The 17,884-nt window shown below is 36.1% G+C and overlaps 1 pseudogene; it reads right to left on the bottom strand.

Moving 5' to 3' along the window:
• Positions 1-710, bottom strand: LOC109450937 (large ribosomal subunit protein uL16-like; annotated as a pseudogene).
• Positions 711-17,884: the final 17,174 nt, after the last annotated feature.

Below are 17,884 nucleotides of genomic sequence, written 5' to 3'. Positions count from 1 at the left end.
TATTGGTGGGTGTAAAGAGGAGGCACTGCCAAGACTCAGGAGTGTAGGGGCCGCCATTTGTCCAGGGGGCCATGATTAGGGATGTATTTGACCCCACAGGCATCTGGGATGAGCCGCTTTTCAGCCATCATGTCTTCAAACTCGTCCGCATTAAACTTAGTAAAGCCCCACTTCTTGGAGATGTGGACCTTCTGGCGGCCAGGAAACTTGAACTTGGCCCTGCGTAGAGCCTCAATCACATGCTCCTTGTTCTGCAGCTGGTGCGGATGGACATGATGACTGGGCCATCATGGACCCTGGCCACTGTGCCCTGGGGCTTTCCAAAGGCACCCCGCATACCTGTCTGGAGTCTGTCAGCCCCAACACAGGACGACATCTTGTTGATGCGGATGACGTGGAAGGGGTGGAGCCGAACTCGGATGTGAAAGCCATCTTTGCCACAGCTTTTCACCGTGTACTTGTTGGCACAAATACGGGCAGCCTCCAGAGCTTCGGAAGAGAGCTGTTCATATTCATCTGACACCCTGTGGCCACAGAGTGGGAACTCATCCCCTTTTGCCTTCTTCCGCCCCAGGTCAAAGATGCGGATCTTGGCATCAGGGACACCTTGACAGAAAGCAGACTTTGGATACGGCTTGTTCTTACAATAACGGTAACATCGGGCAGGGCGGTGGCCCATGGCGACACCAAGATCTTCAGTGGCCCACCGAAAGGGAAAGAGCTATCTTGGCTATTGTAAACAGCACTGCCATAAGCATAGGGGTGCATATATATTTTTTGAATTAGTGTTTTGGGTTTCATGGATAAATATCCAGGAGTGGGATTGATGGGTCATAAGGTAGTTTTATTTTTAATTTTTTGAGGAATCTCCATACTGTTTTCCATAGTGGCTGCACCAATTTGCAATCCTAGCAACAGTGCACAAGTATTCCCTTTTCTCCACATCCATGCCAACACTTGTTGTTTGTTGATTTATTGATGATAGCCATTCTGACAAGAGTGAGTTAGTATCTCATTGTGGTTTTTATTTGCATTTTTCTAATGATTGGTGACACTGAGCATTTTTTTATGTCTATTGGCCATCTGCATGTCCTCTTTAGAAAAATGTTTCATCATGTCCTCTGCCCATTTTTTAATTGTTTTTTTCTTTTTTCTTTTTGGTGTTGAGTTGTATGAGTTTTTTTTAAAATAAATTTTGGGTATTAACCCCTTATCAGATGTATAACTGGCAAATATCTTCTCCCATTCAGGTTATGTCTATATCTTGGTTGTCTTTTTGTTTTGTTGATAGTTTCCTTTGCTGTGAAAAAAATTTTTGGTTTGATGTAGTCCCATTTGTTTATTTTTTCTTTTGCTTCCCTTGCCCAATGGGATATATCAGTAAAAATATCACTAAGGGTAATGTTTGAAAGTTTACTTCCTATATTGTCTTCTAGGAGTTTTATGATTTCGGGTCTTACATTTAAGTCTTTAATCCATTTTGAGTTTATTCTTGTATATGGTGTAAGAAGGTGGCCTGGTTTTATTTTTTTAATGTATCCGCCCAATTTTCCCAGCACCATTTATTAAATAGACTGTCTTTACCCCAATATAAATTCTTGATTCCTTTGTCATAGATTAAATGACCATATAGGCATGGATTTATTTCCGGGCTGTCTATTCTGTTCCATTGATCCATGTGTCTGTTTTTATGCCAGTACCATGCTGTTTTGATTATTATAGCCTTGTAGTGTAATTTGATACCAGGTAACATGATACCTCCTGCTTTGTTCTTATTTCTCAGGATTGCCGTGGCTATTTGGGTTCTTTTATGGTTCCAAATAAATTTTAGAATTATTTGTTCTAGTTTTGTGAAAAATATCAGTGATATTTTGATAGGGATTGTGTTGAATCTATAGATTGCTTTGGGTGGGAAGGACATTTTAACTATATTAATGCTTTCTATTCATGAGTATGGTATATGTTTCCATTTATTTGTATCTTCTTTAATTTCTCTCTTCAATGTTTTATAATTTTTTGAGTACAGATCTTTTACTTCTTTGGTTAAACTTATTCTTAAGTTTTTTTTAATGCAATTGTAAATGAGATTGTTTCCTTAATTTCTCTTTCTGATACTTCATTATTGGTGTATAAAAATGCATCAAATTTCTGAAAGTTAATTTTGTATCCTGCTACTTTACTAAATTCAATTATCAGTTCTAATAGTTTTTTGTGTGGAATCTTTGGTGTTCTCTTTATATAGTATCATGTCATCTGCAAATAGTGACAATTTTACTTCTTTCCAATTTGGGTGCCTTTTATTTATTTCTTTTTTTTTTTTTTTGTCTGATTGCTGCGGCTAGAACTTTCAGTACTATGTTGAATAAAAGTGGGTCTCTTTGTTGTTTTCCTTATCTTAACATTTTTGCTACAATGTTCGTCTATAGTCGAATGATATTTCCATTCCACTGACTGTGGCATTCAACTTTACCCCATGAGCTCAGAAGGGAAGTTTAGGAAAGCAGATGTACGTTTTGCTGTATTTTTGTGTTTTTCAAGCGTGAATAACAGTAGGAAATTTTTATACTTTAAAGTAATCATTTATTTTAATAAAATGTAGCACCTTAATTGTATTTACTTAAAATATAAACACTGTAATTTTTCCTGTGGATTTTTGACACATTTTGGAGAACAAACTTGAAATCAGTTAACACAGTAAATAAGTTAAGGGGAATGTTTATAGCTTTTCCCCACTGAGTATGGTGTTAGCTGTGGGTTATTCATAGATGGCCTTTATTATGTTGAGGTATGTTACCTCTATTCCCACTTTGCCGAGAGATTTTATCATAAACGGCTGCTAGATTTTGTCAAATGCTTTTTCTGCATCTATTGATATAACCATCGGATTTTTATTTTTCATTTTGTTTATGTGATGTATTACATTAGTTGATTTTAGGATATTGAACCAATTTTGCATACTAGGAATGAATCCCACTTGATCATTGTGTATGATCTTTTTAATGTATTGCTGAATTCGGTTTGCTAGTATTTTGTTAAGAATTTTTGCATCTATGTTCATTAGGGATATTGGCCTATAGTTTTCTTTTTTTGTAATGTCTTTATCTGATTTTGGGATCACGGTAATGGTGGCCTCATAAAAGGAGCTTGGGAGCCTTCCCTCCTCCTGGATTTTTTGGAAGAGTTTGAGGAAAATAGGTGTTAATTCTTTTTTGAATGGTTGGTAAAATTCATCTGTGAAGCCATCTGGTCCAAAACTTTCGTTTGTTGGGAGCTTGTTGATTACTGACTCAATTTTGTTGGTAGTAATCAGTCTGTTCAGATTTTCTGTTTCTTCTGGATTCAGCCTTGGGAGACTGTATGTTTCTAGGAATTTGTCCATTTCTTCCCAGTTGTCTAATTTGTTGGCATATAGTTGCTTATAGTATTTTCTTAAAATCTTTTGCATTTCTCTGGTGTCTGTGATCATTTCTCCTTTTTCATTTCTGATTTCATTTGGGTCCTTTCTCTTTTTTTCTTGATGAGTCTGGTTAAAGGTTTGTCAACTTTGTTTATCTTTTCAAAAAACCAGCTCTTGGTTTTATTGATCTTTGGTAACTTTTTCTTTTTTTGGTCTCTGTATCTTTTATTTCTGCTCTGATCTTTATTTTTTCATTCCTTGTAATCACTTTGGGCTTATTTTGCTTTTCTTTTTTCCAGTTCCCTTAGGTGTAAAAATAAACTGTTGATTTGAGATTTTTCTTGTTTTTTTTAGTTAGTCCTGCATTGTTATAAATTTCCCTCTTAGGACTGCTTTCGCTGTGTCCCATAGATTTTGGGTTATTGTGTTTTCATTTTCATTTGTTTTAGGTAACTTTTGATTTCTTCCTTGATCTCATTGTTGACCCATTCATTATTTAGTAGCATGTTATTCAGTCTCCATGAGTTTGTGTTTTTCAGTTTTTTTCTTGTAATTGATTTCTAGTTTCAGACCATTGTGGTCAGAGAAAACACTTGACATGATTTCAATCTTCTTAAATTTATTGAGAATTGTTTTGTGACCTAACATGGTCTATCTTGGAAAATGTTCAATGTGCACTTGAAAAGAATGTATATTCTGCTGTTTTGGGGTGAAATGCTCTAAAAATATCAATTAAATTTATCTGGTCTAATGTGTCATTTAAGGCTGCTGTTTCCATGTGATTTTCTTTCTGGAGGATTTGTCAATTGGTGTCAATGGGGTGTTAAAGTCCCCTGCTATGATGGTGTTACTGTTGATTTCTTCCTTTATGTCGTTCAATATTTGTTTTATATATTTGGTGTTCCTATGTTGGGTGCATAGATATTTACTAGGGTTATGTCTTGTTGGATTGATCCCTTTTTTATTATATAATGATAATGTCCTTCTTTGTCTTTTATTATAGTCTTCATTTTAAAGTCTATTTTGTCCAATGTAAGTATTGCTACCCCAGCTTTTTTCTTCTTTCCGTTTGCATGAAATATCTTTTTCCATCCCTTTATTTTCAGTCTATGTGTGTCTTTTGATCTGAGGTGCGTCTCTTGTAGACAGCATGTACATGGGTCTTGTTTTCTTATTCAGTCAGCCACCCTATGTCTTTTGATTGGAGCATTTAATCCATTTACATTTAAAGTGATTATTGACAGATACATAGTTATTGCCATTTTATTATTTGTATTCTTGGTCTTTGTTACTTAGTTTATTTTCTCCTTTCTTTTGCTTAAAGAAGTCCTTTTAACATTTCCTGCAATGCTGGCTTGGTGGTAATAAATTCCTTTCTTTTTTTTTTTGTGTTGGGGAATATTGGGGCATGCTGGGCTGGATGACCTGGTGTTGAGAGTGCCCTCAGCGATGCTGCACTTGCTGGGTGGGGTGGAGATCAAAGGAGTCATGAGATGTGACCGGTGGTTTTTACAATATTAATGCAGATTCATTCTTATGCCAGTGCCCAGCCTGTGACCACCTAGCCCACTGCAGCCCGCCACCACCTCAGGCTCACAAATTCCCGAGAGCTGCTCCCAAGTGGCTGTGGTACAGTTTTTGGGTCATTATCCACCACCCAAATCTCCAAGGGCCACTGCAGATTGCTGCTGTAAAAACCTCCACTGCAGCTTATGGGGGTGGGGCTGGCCAACCAGCTGCCCAGAGTGCCCCTGGCAATGCAGCTCTAGGTGGATGGGGCAGGGTGCCAGGGAGCTAAGGGGTGTGGTCAGTGATTTCTACAAATTCGGAGCAGTCTCAGCTTCTGCACTGGTGCTGGGCCCAGGGCGACCCCACAAAAATGCCCCAAGAACAGTACAGCCAGCCACCACCCATCTCAAGCCCCCCAAACTACTGCCTGTCTATGCTGCAGCACAGGTCTTGGCTTAACACCCTCCAGCAAATGCTTCTGAGCTGCCAGAGGCCCTCTGCTTTCAATAATCCCCAGCCTGTGGGGCGGGGTCTGCAGCCCAGCAGTCAAAAGTTTCCAGGGCAATGTAGCACCAGTTGTACTGAGGGCAGGGACCCACGGCATTACCAAGGCAGTGCATATGTGCGGATTCCACCAGACCAGTGCAATCCCAGACTTGGCCCTTTGGGGGAGGGCTTAATCCTGAAAAGATGGTGTCCCCTGTAAGCCACACGTGTGCAGGCTTCACACAGGGTCAACATGGCTCCCGTCTCTCCAGTTCCTGCACCAAAGACACTCAGTTCAGTCCTTTCCCGCATGTCCCTGGGCCTTCCGAGATGCCACCCCCTCTGCCAGAGACCAGGTGAGTGCTCGCAAGAGAGCAAGTCCATGTGCCAGCTCTACAAGAGGGCATCTGGGTTTACAGCTGCCTTCCATCCCACTGGGAAGGGCAGACAACGTCCTTGCTGATTTTCACTGCCAGATGCCATAGAAACTCCTCTCCCCAGCTCAGGGCTCCTGGGCTGGGTAGCCTGGTATGGGGCTGGGGACCCCCTCACTCCTCAGGGGCACCTCTGACAACGAGGTGACCCTCCCAGTGTTCACCCTCTCTCTGGGTTTGGGTCAACCTTTTTCACACCTCCACCCCTCCTACCAGTCTCGATGTGGCCTCTTCTTTATGTCCTTAGTTATAGAGGTTCTGTTCAGCTAGTCTTCAGATGATTCTTAAGGTTGATTGTCCTATAATTTATTTGCAGTTTTTGTGTGAGCCTGGGATGCAGCAGGCACGGCATTTACCTAATCCGCCATCTTGAATCTCCCAATAATTGAGATTCACTTGTTTCTTGATGTAGACATTTATCACTATGAACTGCTTATCACTCACTCTTAGAACTGCTTTTGCTGCATCCCATAAGTTTTGGTATGTTGTATTTCCATTGGTCTTAAGGTATTTTTTTTATTTATCTTTTGATTCTTTGACCCATTGGTTCCTCAGTGGCATGCTTTTTAATCTCCACAGATTTGTTAATTTTTCAGTTTTTTTCTTATAATTGATTTCTAGTTTCATATCATTATGGTCAGAAAAGATGCTTGATATAATTTCAGTCTTCTTAAATTTTTTAAGACATGTTTTTGGCCTGACATGATCTATCCTATAGAATGTTCCACGTACACTGAAGAAGAATGTGTTGTTTTTCTGTATATATCTCTTAATGTGGAATTTTCTGTGTATATCTCTTAAGTCTCTTAGGTCTAATGTGTTGTTTAAAGCCAGTTTCCTTACTGATTTTCTGTCTGGATGATCTATCCATCAGTGAAAGTAGGGCATTAAAGTCCTCTACTGTTATTATATTGCTGTCTATTTCTCCTGTTAGGTCTGTTTACTATTTGCTTTACATATTTAGGTACTCCTATTTACAAATTCCTTTGTTGAATTAACCCCTTTATCATTCTGTAATGCCCTTCCTTCTTTGTCTCTTATTATGGTCTTTGTTTTAAAGTCTATTTTGTTTGATAGAAGTATAGCTACTCCAGCTTTCTTTTGGTTTTCATTTGCATAACTGTTCACTTTCAATTTGTGTGTGTTCTTACATCTGAAGTGAGTCTCTTTTGGGAAGCATATAAATGGATCTTTTTTTTTTCAGTCACTCTGTTAGAGTGATCTTTTTTTTTTTTTTTTTTTTTTTTTAAAGATTTTATTGGGGAAGGGGAACAGGACTCCATTGGGGAACAGTGTGTACTTCTGGGACCCCTTCCAAGTCAAGTTGCTGTCCTTTCAATCTCAGTTGTCCAGGGTGCAGCCCAACTCCAGGTCCAATTGCCATTGTTAGTTGCAGGGGGCACAGCCCACCATTCCTTGCGGGAGACAAGAAATTGAACTGGCAACCCTATGGTTGAGAGCCCACTGGCCCATGTGAGAATCCAACCAGCAGCCTTCGGCATTAAGGAGCACGGAGCTCCAACCACCTGAGCCACTGGGCCAGCCCCGTTAGAGTGATCTTTTGATTGGAGAATGTAGTCCATTTACATTTAAAGTGATTATTAATAAATAGATACTTATTGCCAGTTTGTTGTTTACTGGCTTATTTGTAGTTCCTCTCTTTTTCTCTTGCTCTCTTCCTTTATGCTTTGATGACTTTCTTTAGTGGTATGCTTAGATTCCTTTCTCTTTATCTTGTGTGTATCCAGTATGGTGTTTGCTTTGTGGTTACCATGATGCTAGAAAATTATAAGTCTATTTTTAAGTTGATAACAACTTAAGTTTGAATGCATTCTACATAACACTCTACATTTTTACTCTCCCTATATTTTATATTTTTGATGTCACATTTTACATTTTTTAATCTGGTGTATCCCTTAACTAATGTAGTTAGTTATTTTTGCTACTTTTCTTTTAACCATCATACTAACTTCTATATATTTACCTTTATCAGTAGGATTACTACTTTAATATGTCTTTAATATGTTTTCTTGTTACTATTTAGTGCCCACTTTTCAGCTTACAAAAGTCCCTTTCACATTTCTTCTAAGCTCAGTTTAGTGGTGATGAACTCCTTTAGCTTTTTCTTATCTGGAAAACTCCACTCTTTCGATTCTGAATGATCACTGTGCCAAGTGAAGTACTCTTGGTTGAAAGTTTTTTCTTCCAGCACTTTGAATATATTGTGTCAGTCCCTTCTGGCCTGCAGTTTCTACTGAAAAATGTGCTGATAGTCTTAAGGGGGTTCCCTTGTACATAACAAGTTGTCTCGTGGTGTTTTAAAATTGTCTTGTTTTTAGCTTTTGACACTAATTATGATATATCTTAGTTTGCATTTCTTTGCATTTATCTTATTTGGTACTTTATGGACTTCCTGGATCTAGAGGTCTGTGTCTTTTCCCAGGTTAGGGAAGTTTTCAGCCATTATTTCTTCAAATAAGTTTTTTATTCCTTTCTCTCTCTTTACTCCTTTTGGGACCCCTATAATGCAAAATGTTGGTCTGCTTGATATTGTCTCATAAGTTTATTAAGCTATCTATACTTTTTCTCATTCTTTTGATTTTTCCTGCTCTGACTGAGTGATTGCCACTGCCCTGTCCTTTTGCTTAATTTAGCTGCTGCTGAACCCTTCTAGGGTATTTTTCAGTTCTGTTACCGTACTCTTCATCTCTGTGACTTCTATTTGGTATTTATTTTATTTTCTATCTCTTTATTGAAGTTCTCACTCTGTTCATCCATTCTTCTCCTGAGTTCAGTGAACACTTTTATGACCATTGTTTTCAATTCTTTATCAGGTAAATTACTTGTACCCATTGATTAAAATTTATTTTCTGAGGTTTTATCTTTTTCTTTCATTTGGACATATTCCTCTGTCTCTTTATTTTGCTTGACTCTCTGTGTTGGTTTCTATACATTAAGTGAAACAACCATCTCTCCCAGTCTTTCTTTTTTTTTTTTCTTTCAAGGGTCAAACACAATTTATTTATGTATGTATTTATTTATTTATTTCCACCCATCCCACATTCTCCTCTCTTTTGGCAACCATTAGTTTGTTCTCTATATCTATGGGTCTGTTTCTGTTTTGCTTATTCACTTGTTTTGTTTTGTTTTTTTAGATTCCACATATAAGTGAAATTATTCACTATTTGTCTTTCTGTCTGACTTATTTCACCTACCATAATGACCTCTAGATCCATTCATGTTTTCACAAATGGCAAGATTTCATTCATTTTATTGCTGACTAATATTCTATTGTGTGTGTGTGTACACACACCTTTATTCATCTATTGGTGGACACCTAGGTTGCTGCCATATCTTGGCTACTATAAATAATACTGCAATGAACATAGGAATACATATATATTTTCAAATTAATGCTTTTTAATTCTTTGGATAAATATGCAGAAGTAGAAATGCTGGGTCATATGGTAGCTCTATTTTTAATTTTTTGAGGAAATTTCATACTATTTTTCATAATGGCTGCATCAATTTACAATCCCACAAAGATTGCACAAGTATTCCCTTTTCTCCACATCCTAGGCAGCACTTATTTGCACTTGTGATTTTTAAAACATAATTTTATTTATTTTTTAAAATTAAATTTCTTGGGGGTAATAACTTTATAATACGACATCTGTGTGCTCTATTGTGTGCTCACCACTTGAAGTCTAGTCTCCTTTTGTCACCTTGTATTTGACCACCGTTACCCTCTTTGTCCTCCTCCCACCCTCCTTCCCCTCTGGTGACCACCATTCTGTTGTCCATATCTATGAGTTTGTTTTTATGTTTGTTTGTTTTGTTTGCTCATTTGTTGTTTTTGTTTATATCCCACATATAATTGATATCACATGGTTTTTGTCCTTTTCCATCTGACTTATTTCCCTTAGGATAACACTCTCAAGATCCTCTCATGTTGTCACAAATAGCTGAGTAGTATTCCATTGTATATACGTACCACATTTTCCTTATCCAATCATCCCCCAGAGGACACTTGTTTCCATGTCTTGGCTATTGTGAATAATGCTGCAATGAACATAGGGTTACAAAGATCGTTATAAGTAAGTGTTTTCAATTTTTGGGGGTAGATATTCTGAAGAAGGATTGCGGGGTCATATGGTAGCTCTTTTCTTATTTATTTATTTATTTATTTATTTATTTATTTATTTATTTATTTTGAGGAAGCTCCCTACTGTTTTCCATAGTGGCTGTACCAATTTACATTCCCACCAGTAATGTGCAAGGGTTCCCTTTCCTCCACATCCTCTCCAACACATTATTTATTGTCTTTTTGTAATAGCCATTATAATAGGTGAGAGGTGGTATCTCATTATGGGTTTGATTTGCGTTTCCCTTATAACTAGTGATGTTGAGCATCTTTTTATATATCTGTTGGTCTTCTGTATGTCTTTCTTGGAAAATTGTCTATTCAGGTTGCCCATTTTTAAATTAAATTTTTGAGTTGTATGAGTTCTTTAAATATTAACCCCTTATTGGAGGTATCATTTGCAAACATTTTCTCTCATTTTGTTGGTTGCCTTTTTGTTTTGTTGGTGGTTTCTTTTACTATGCAGAAGCTTTTTAGTTTTAGGTAATCCCATTCATTTAATTTTTCTTTTACTTCCCCTGCCTTTGGGTTCAAGTTCACAAAAACCCCTCTGAGTCCAAGGTCCAAAAGTTTAATGCATAGGTTTTCTTCCATGTACTTTATTGTTTCAGGTCTTACATTCAACTCCTTAATCCATTTTGAATTAATTTTTGTGTATGGTGTGAGATAGCAGTCTAGTTTCATTATTTTGCATGTAGCTTTCCAGTATTCCCAACATCATGTTTTGAAGAGACTTTCTCTATTGTATGTTTTTGTCTCTTTTGTCAAAAACTAGTTACCCATATATGTCTGGGTTTATTTCTTGGCTCTCAATTCTGTTCCATTGGTCTGTATGTCTGATTTTCTGCCAATACCATACTGTTTTGATTATTGTAGCTTTGTAGTATAGTTTGAAGTCAGGGAGTGTAATACCTTTAATTTTGTTATTTTTTCTCAGGATTGCTTTAGTTATAATGGGTTTTAGTGGTCCCATACAAATTTGAAGATTTTTTTGTTCAATTTCTGTGGAAAATGTCAATGGGATTTTGATGGGGATTGTGTAAAATCTGTACATTACTTTAGGTAATATTTTCATTTAAACAAGATTAATTTTTCCAATCCATGAACATGGAATATCTTTTCATATCTTTTTGTCTTCTTCAATTTCTTTCAATAATGTCTGTAGTTTTTAGTGAACAGGTCCTTCACCTCCTTTGTTAAGTTTATTCCTAGGTATTTCACCCTTTTTGCTGCAATTGTAAATGGAATTGTTTTCTTTGTTTTTCTTTCTGATATTTTGTTGTTAGTATATAGGAACAATGGATTTTTGTATATTGATTTTTGTATCCTGCAACTATTTTGTATTTGTTCATTGTTTCAAATCGTCTTTTGGTGGAGTCTTAGGGTTTTCTGTATACAGAATCACGTCATCTGCAAATAGTGACAATTTCTTCTTCGTTCACAATTTTGATGCCCTTTTCTTTTTTGACTAATTGCTCTAGATAGGACTTTCAGTCATATATTGAATAACAGTGGCTACGGTGAGCATCTTTATCTTTTTCCTGATCTTAGAGGAAAAGCTTTCAGATTTTCACCATTGAGTATGATGTTAGCTGAGGTTTTGTCATATATGGCCTTTATTATGCTGAAGTACTTTCCTTCTATATTCATGGACTGTTTTAATCATACATGGATGTTGTATTTTATCAAATGCTTTTTTGTACATCTATTGATATGATCATATGGTTTTTATTTTTTATTTTGTTAATGTGGTGTCTCACATTAATTGATTTGTGGATATGGAACCATCCTTGCATCCTGGAATGAACCCCACACACCCAATCATGATGTATGATCCTTTTAATGTATTGTATTTGATGTGCTAATATCGTTTTAGGATTTTTGCATTTGCGTTTATCAGAGATATTGGCCTGCAATTTTCTTTTTTTGTGTTGATCTTGCCTGGTTTTAGTATCAGGGTAATGTTGGCCTTGTAAAATAAGTTAGGAAGTATTTCTTTTTTTTTTTTTTCTTAAAGATTTTATTGGGGAAGCGGAACAGGACTTTATTGGGGAACAGTGTGTACTTCCAGGATTTTTTCCAAGTCAAGTTGTTGTCCTTTCAGTCGTAGTTGTGGAGGGCGCAGCTCACCTCTAGTACAGTTGCTGTTGTTGGTTGAAAGGGGCGGAGCCCATCGTCCATTGCGGGAGATGAGGAATCAAACCGGCATCCCTTTCCTTGAGAACCCCCTGGCCTATGTGGGAATCGAACAGGCAGCCTTCAGCATTAGGAGCATGGAGCTGCAACCGCCTGAGCCACCGGGCCGGCCCAAGTATTTCCTCTTCTTCAATTTTTTTGGAAGAGGTTACAAAGATTGATATGAAATCTTTGAGTGCTTGGTAGAATTCACCAGTGAAGCCATCTGGTCCTGGACTTTTGTTTTTTGGGGAGGATTTTTATTGCTGTTTCAATTTCCTTAGTAGTGTTCAGCCTATTTAGGTTTTCCAATTTTTCATGGTTCAGTCTAGGAAGGTTATATATTTCTAAGAATTTGTCCATTTCTTCCAGGTTTTTTAATTTGATGGCATATAGCCTTTCATAGTATTCTTGTATTTCTGTGGTGTCTGTGGTAACTTCTCTTTTATTTCTGATTTCATTTACTTGAGTCTTTTCTCTTTTTTCCTTAGTGAGTCTAGTCAAAGGTTTGTCAATTTTGTCTTATTGAAGATCCAGTTCTTTGTTTTACTATTTTTTCTGTTGTCTTTTTTTCTCTACTTCATTTATTTCCACTCTAATTTTTATTTCCTTCTTTCTATTGACTTTGGGCTTCATTTGGTTTTCTTTTTCTAGTTCTTTAAGGTGTAATGTTAGAATGTTTATTTGAGATTTTTCCTGTTTCTTGGGGTAGGCCTGTAATGTTTTAAACTTCCCTCTTAGTACCGCTGTTGCTACATCCCCCAATTTTTGGTATGTCATTTTCATTTTCATTTGTCTCTGTGTTTTTTTAATCTCTTCTTTCATTTCTTTTTTGACCCAATAATTATTCAGTAACATGTTGTTTAATTGCACTCATTTGTGGTTTTTCCAGCTTTGTTCTTGTAGTCAATTTTCAATTTCATACTGTTGGTCAGAAAATGCATTTGGTATGATTTCAATGTTCTTAAATTTATTGAGACTAATTTTGTGCCTCAACATACAGTCTATCCTTGGGCCATGTGTACTTGAAAAAAAAAAAAAGTGTATTCTGTTGCTTTGGGATGAAAGTTTTAAAAATAGGGATTAAGTCCATTTGTTCTAATGTGTTATTTATGCCAATATTCCCTTGTTGACTTTATGTTTGAATCTATCCATTGCTGTCAATGAAGTATTCAGGACCCTGATTATAATTGTATTTTTGTCAGTTTTTCCCTTTAGGTCTGTTAGTAATTGCTTTATATTTTTTGGTGCTCTCTTGTTGGGTACATGTAGTGTTAAGTGTTACGTCTTCTGGATGAATTATCCCCTTTATCATTATAAATTGTCCAACTTTGTCTCTTGTTACCTTTTTTAATCTTGAAACCTATTTTGTCTGATATAAAACCCAATTTTCTCCTGATGCTATTTGCTTAGAGTGTAATGTTCCACTACTTCACGTTGAGCCTATGTTTGTCTTTGGAGCTAAGATGAGTCTCCTGCAGGCAACATATAGTTGGGTCTTGCTTTTTAATCCATCCTGCTACTTGGTGCCTTTTGATTAGTGGGGCCAGTCAATTTCTATTTCAGGTGATTATTGATATATGAGGACGTATTACAGCCATTTTATCTTGTTTTATGGTTGCTCTGTATCTCCACTATTTCTTTTCCCTTGTGATATCCCTCTGCTATTTTAGTTTGGTGGTTTTCTATGATTTTTTCCCTCCATTTCTTTTTTTCAAATGTTTTGTGTTTCAGCTCTGGATTTGTGTTTTGTGGCATTAAGTTTGTTTAAAATGTCTCATGCTTGCAGTAGTCCTTTTTCTTCTGATTGCTTCTTATCTTATCTTCATTCACCTGTACCTAGTCAGTCCTTTTCCTCTTCCACTTTTATGATTTTCTTGTCACAAATTATCCCTTTTTATGTTGTGTATTAATTACCAAATTTCTATAGTCATCCTTACTTTTAATGCCCTTTAAACTTTAATGCCCTCCCCCTTTAATCTTTATGTTAATATGAAGTGTTTAATAACTTATTCTGAAGTAGATTTGCAGCTTCCTCTGTCTGTCTGTCTATTAGTTATCTTACTTAAATTTTTGTCTGTTTTTTTTCTTTTGATCTTTTTGTTTCCAGTAGAAAGAGCTCCTTTCAACATTTCTTGTAATGCAAATCTTGTGGTGGCAAATTCTCTCAGCTTTGGTTTGTCTCGCAAAGTCTTTATTTATCCTTCATGTCTAAAGGGTAACTTTGCTGGATATATTATCCTTGGCGGATAGTTCCTTTCTGTTAATATTTTGAATATGTCTTTCCACTTTCTCCTGTCTTATAATGTTTCTACTGAGAAATCTGGTGATAATCTAACAGGGTTTCCTTTGTTACTGTCTCTTTTTTCATGGCTGTCTTGAGAATTCTTTCTTTGTCATTAATTTTTGACAGTTTGAATAAAGTATGTCTTGGAGAAGTTCTTTTTACATTGATATAATTAGGTGTTCTGTTAGCTTTTTCTATTCTAATGTCCATCTCTTTCCATAGGCTTGGGAATTTGTCATTAATTATTATTTAGAAGAGTTGGCTCTTTTTTTTTTTTCCTCCTCTCCTCTCCTTTTGGTATACCTATGGTCCTCAGGTTGCTCTTTCTTATGTAGTCAGATAGTTCTTGTAGAGTTCTTTTACTTTTTAAACTCTTAGTTCTCTTTTCTTCCTCATGGGTCATTTCTAGGTTTCTATCTTTGAGTTCGCTAATTCTCTCTTCCATCTGGTCTGCTCTATTTCTAGTGCTGTCTAATGCATCCCTCATCTCATTTATTGAGTTTTTCAGCTTCTGAATTTCTGTTTGGTTCTTTTCTATAGTTTCAGTCTCTTTAATAAAGTGCTCCTTTTGTTCATTAATTTTATTGTTGAGTTCACTGAACTGTCTTTATGAATTTTCTTGTATATCATCAAGTTTCTTCATAACTGCAATTTTGAATTCTCTGTCATTTACATTACATTTTTTCACGACTTTATGTTTGGTTTCTGGAGACTTTTTATTTTCTTTTTGTGCTCCCAAGTTACCGTGATTGTTCATGATATTGATGGATTGTTTCTCTGTCTGCACATATGAAGCAGTGATCTCTTTTCTTATGTAGATACTGTTTTTGTTCTCGACTATTCAGCAGGTTGATACATAGAGTACTTTCTTTTGTTTTCCAGTAGATGGTGCTATAGTGCAAGTTTTTGTTTTCTGTACTATTTGTGCCTCTGGGGCCAGCGGTAGAGTGGTGTTGCTTCAGTTAAGGAATGTGCCATGTACTCACTTGGTTATGGGGCACCACCACTGTGGTGGGGGAATGTGGCAGGTGGTGGAGAACTAGCTCTGCAACTAGAGCGACTTCTTTTTCCTGTTGTGTTTTTGGCTTTATGAGGCTCTGCTAGGACATGTGGAGGAGAGGAGGCATGTTCTTAGTAATTGTGACTCCCACCTCCTGCCAGGCATGGCTATCAGCTCCACTGTTTTGTTTTGTATGACTTGGAAATTTAAGGGGAGAAACAATGGAGTCTATTCACTGCTATGATTGCTGATGCCACCTCTATTTGTTGGTTTTTTGGATGATAGCCATTCTGACAGGTGTGAGGTGATACCTCACTGTGCTTTTGATTTGCATTTCCCTAGGAGTTAGTGATGTTGATCTCTTCTTTTCATATGTCCATTGGCCACCAGCATATCCTCTTTGGAGAAATGTCTATTCAGGGCTTCTGCCCATTTGTAAATTGGATTGTTTGCCTTTTTGGTGTTAAGTTGTATGAGTTCCTTATATATGTTGAATATTAACCCCTTATCAGGTGTATCACTTGTGACTATCTTCCATTTAGTAGGTTGCTTAGTTTTTCATTCTGTTAATCATTTCCTTCACTGTGCAAAAATGTTTTAGCTTGACGTAGCCCCATTTGTTTACTTTTTTCTTTTGTTGTTCTTGCCTAAAGAGACATATCCAAAAAAAAGTTACTAACAGCGGTGTCAAACAGTTTACTGCCTATGTTTTCTTCTAGGAGTTTTATTGTTTTAGATTTTACATTTAAGTCCTTAATCCATTTGACTTTATTTTGTATATGTGTAAGAAAGTGGTCCAGTTTTATTTTTTTGCATGTAGCTGTCCAGTTTTCCCGGCACCACATATTGAATAGACTGTCTTTACCCCATTGTATGTGCTTGCCTCCTTTGCTGTAGATTAATTATATAAGTAAGAATTTATTTCTGGGCTTTCATTCTATTTCATTGATCTATATATCTGTTTTTATGCCAGTACCCTACTGTTTTGATTATTGTAGTTTTGTAGTATAGTTCGAAGTCAGGGAACATGATAACTTCCACTTTACTTATTTATTTATTTATTTATTTATTTATTTATTTATTTATTTATTTTATCACTGTTTCTTTGGTTATGTGTGGTCTTTTGTGGTTCAATATAAATTTTAGGATTAGTTGTCCTAGTTCTGAGAAAAATGCCATTGGTGTTTTAATAGGGATTGCATTGAATTTGTATATTGCTTTAGGTAATGAGGACATTTTAACAATAGCAAACCTTCCAATCCATGAGCATGGTACATCCTTCCGTTTATTTGTATCCTCTTAAATTTCTTTCTACGATGTCTTACAATTTTCAGAGTACAGGTCTTTCACTTTTTTGGTTAAATTTATTCTTAGGTATTTTACACTTTTTGATACAATTGTAAATGGGATTGTTTTCTTAATTTCTTCTTCTGATTGTTCATTATTGGTGTATAGAAACACAAGATTTCTTTATGTTTATTTTGCATCCTCCTAGTTTATTGAATTAATTTATTAGTTCTAATAGTTTTTGGAGGAGGCTTTAGGGTTTTCTATGTATAGTATCATGTCATCTGCAAATAGTGCAAATTTTACTTTTTTATTTGGATGCCTTTTATTTCTTTCTCTTGTGTGATTGCTGCATCTAGGACTTCCAATACTATGTTGAATAGAAGTGGTGATATGGACATCCTTGTCTTGTTTCTGATCTTAGGGGAAAAGCTTTCAGCTTTTCATCATTGAGTAGGATATTGGCTGTAGGTTAGTCATACATAGCCTTTATTATGTTGAAGTATGTTCCTTCTATACCCACTTCGTTGAGAGTTTTTATCATAAAAGGATGTTGAATTTTGTCAAATGCTTTTCCTGTATCTATTGAGATGATCATATGGTTTTTATCTTTCATTTTGTTAATGCGATGTATCATGCTTACTGATTTACAGAAGTTGAACCATCCTTGTGTCCCTGGAATAAATCTCACTTGGTCTTAGTGTATAATCCTTTTATGTGTTGTTGAATCTGGTTTCTTAATTATTTTGCTGAGAATTTTTGCATCTATGTTCATCAAGGATATTGTCCTGTAATTTTATTTTGTTTAATTTTTAATTTTTTTTTGTGTGTGTGTGATGTCTTTGTCTGGTTTTTGTATCAGGGTAATACTGGCTTCATAGAAGGAGTTGGGAAGCATTTCTTCATCTTTGATTTTTTGAAACAGTTTAAGAAGGATAGGTATTAATTCTTCTTTAAATGTTTGGTAGAATTTACCTGTGAAGCTGCCTAGGCCTGGATTTTTATTTGTTGGGAGTTTTTGTTTACTGCTTTCAAATTCATGGCTAGTAATGAGTCTGTTTAGATTTTCTGTTTCTTCCTGGTTCAATCTTGGATGTTTATGTGTTTCTAGAAATGTATCCATTTCTTCTACATTGTCAAATTTGTTGGCATATAGTTGTTCATA

This window comes from Rhinolophus sinicus, chromosome 2 (genome assembly GCF_057876585.1).
Source record: "Rhinolophus sinicus isolate RSI-liver-muscle chromosome 2, RSI-T2T, whole genome shotgun sequence".
Lineage (NCBI taxonomy): Eukaryota > Metazoa > Chordata > Mammalia > Chiroptera > Rhinolophidae > Rhinolophus > Rhinolophus sinicus.
This window is presented reverse-complemented; position numbering and strand designations above follow the sequence as displayed.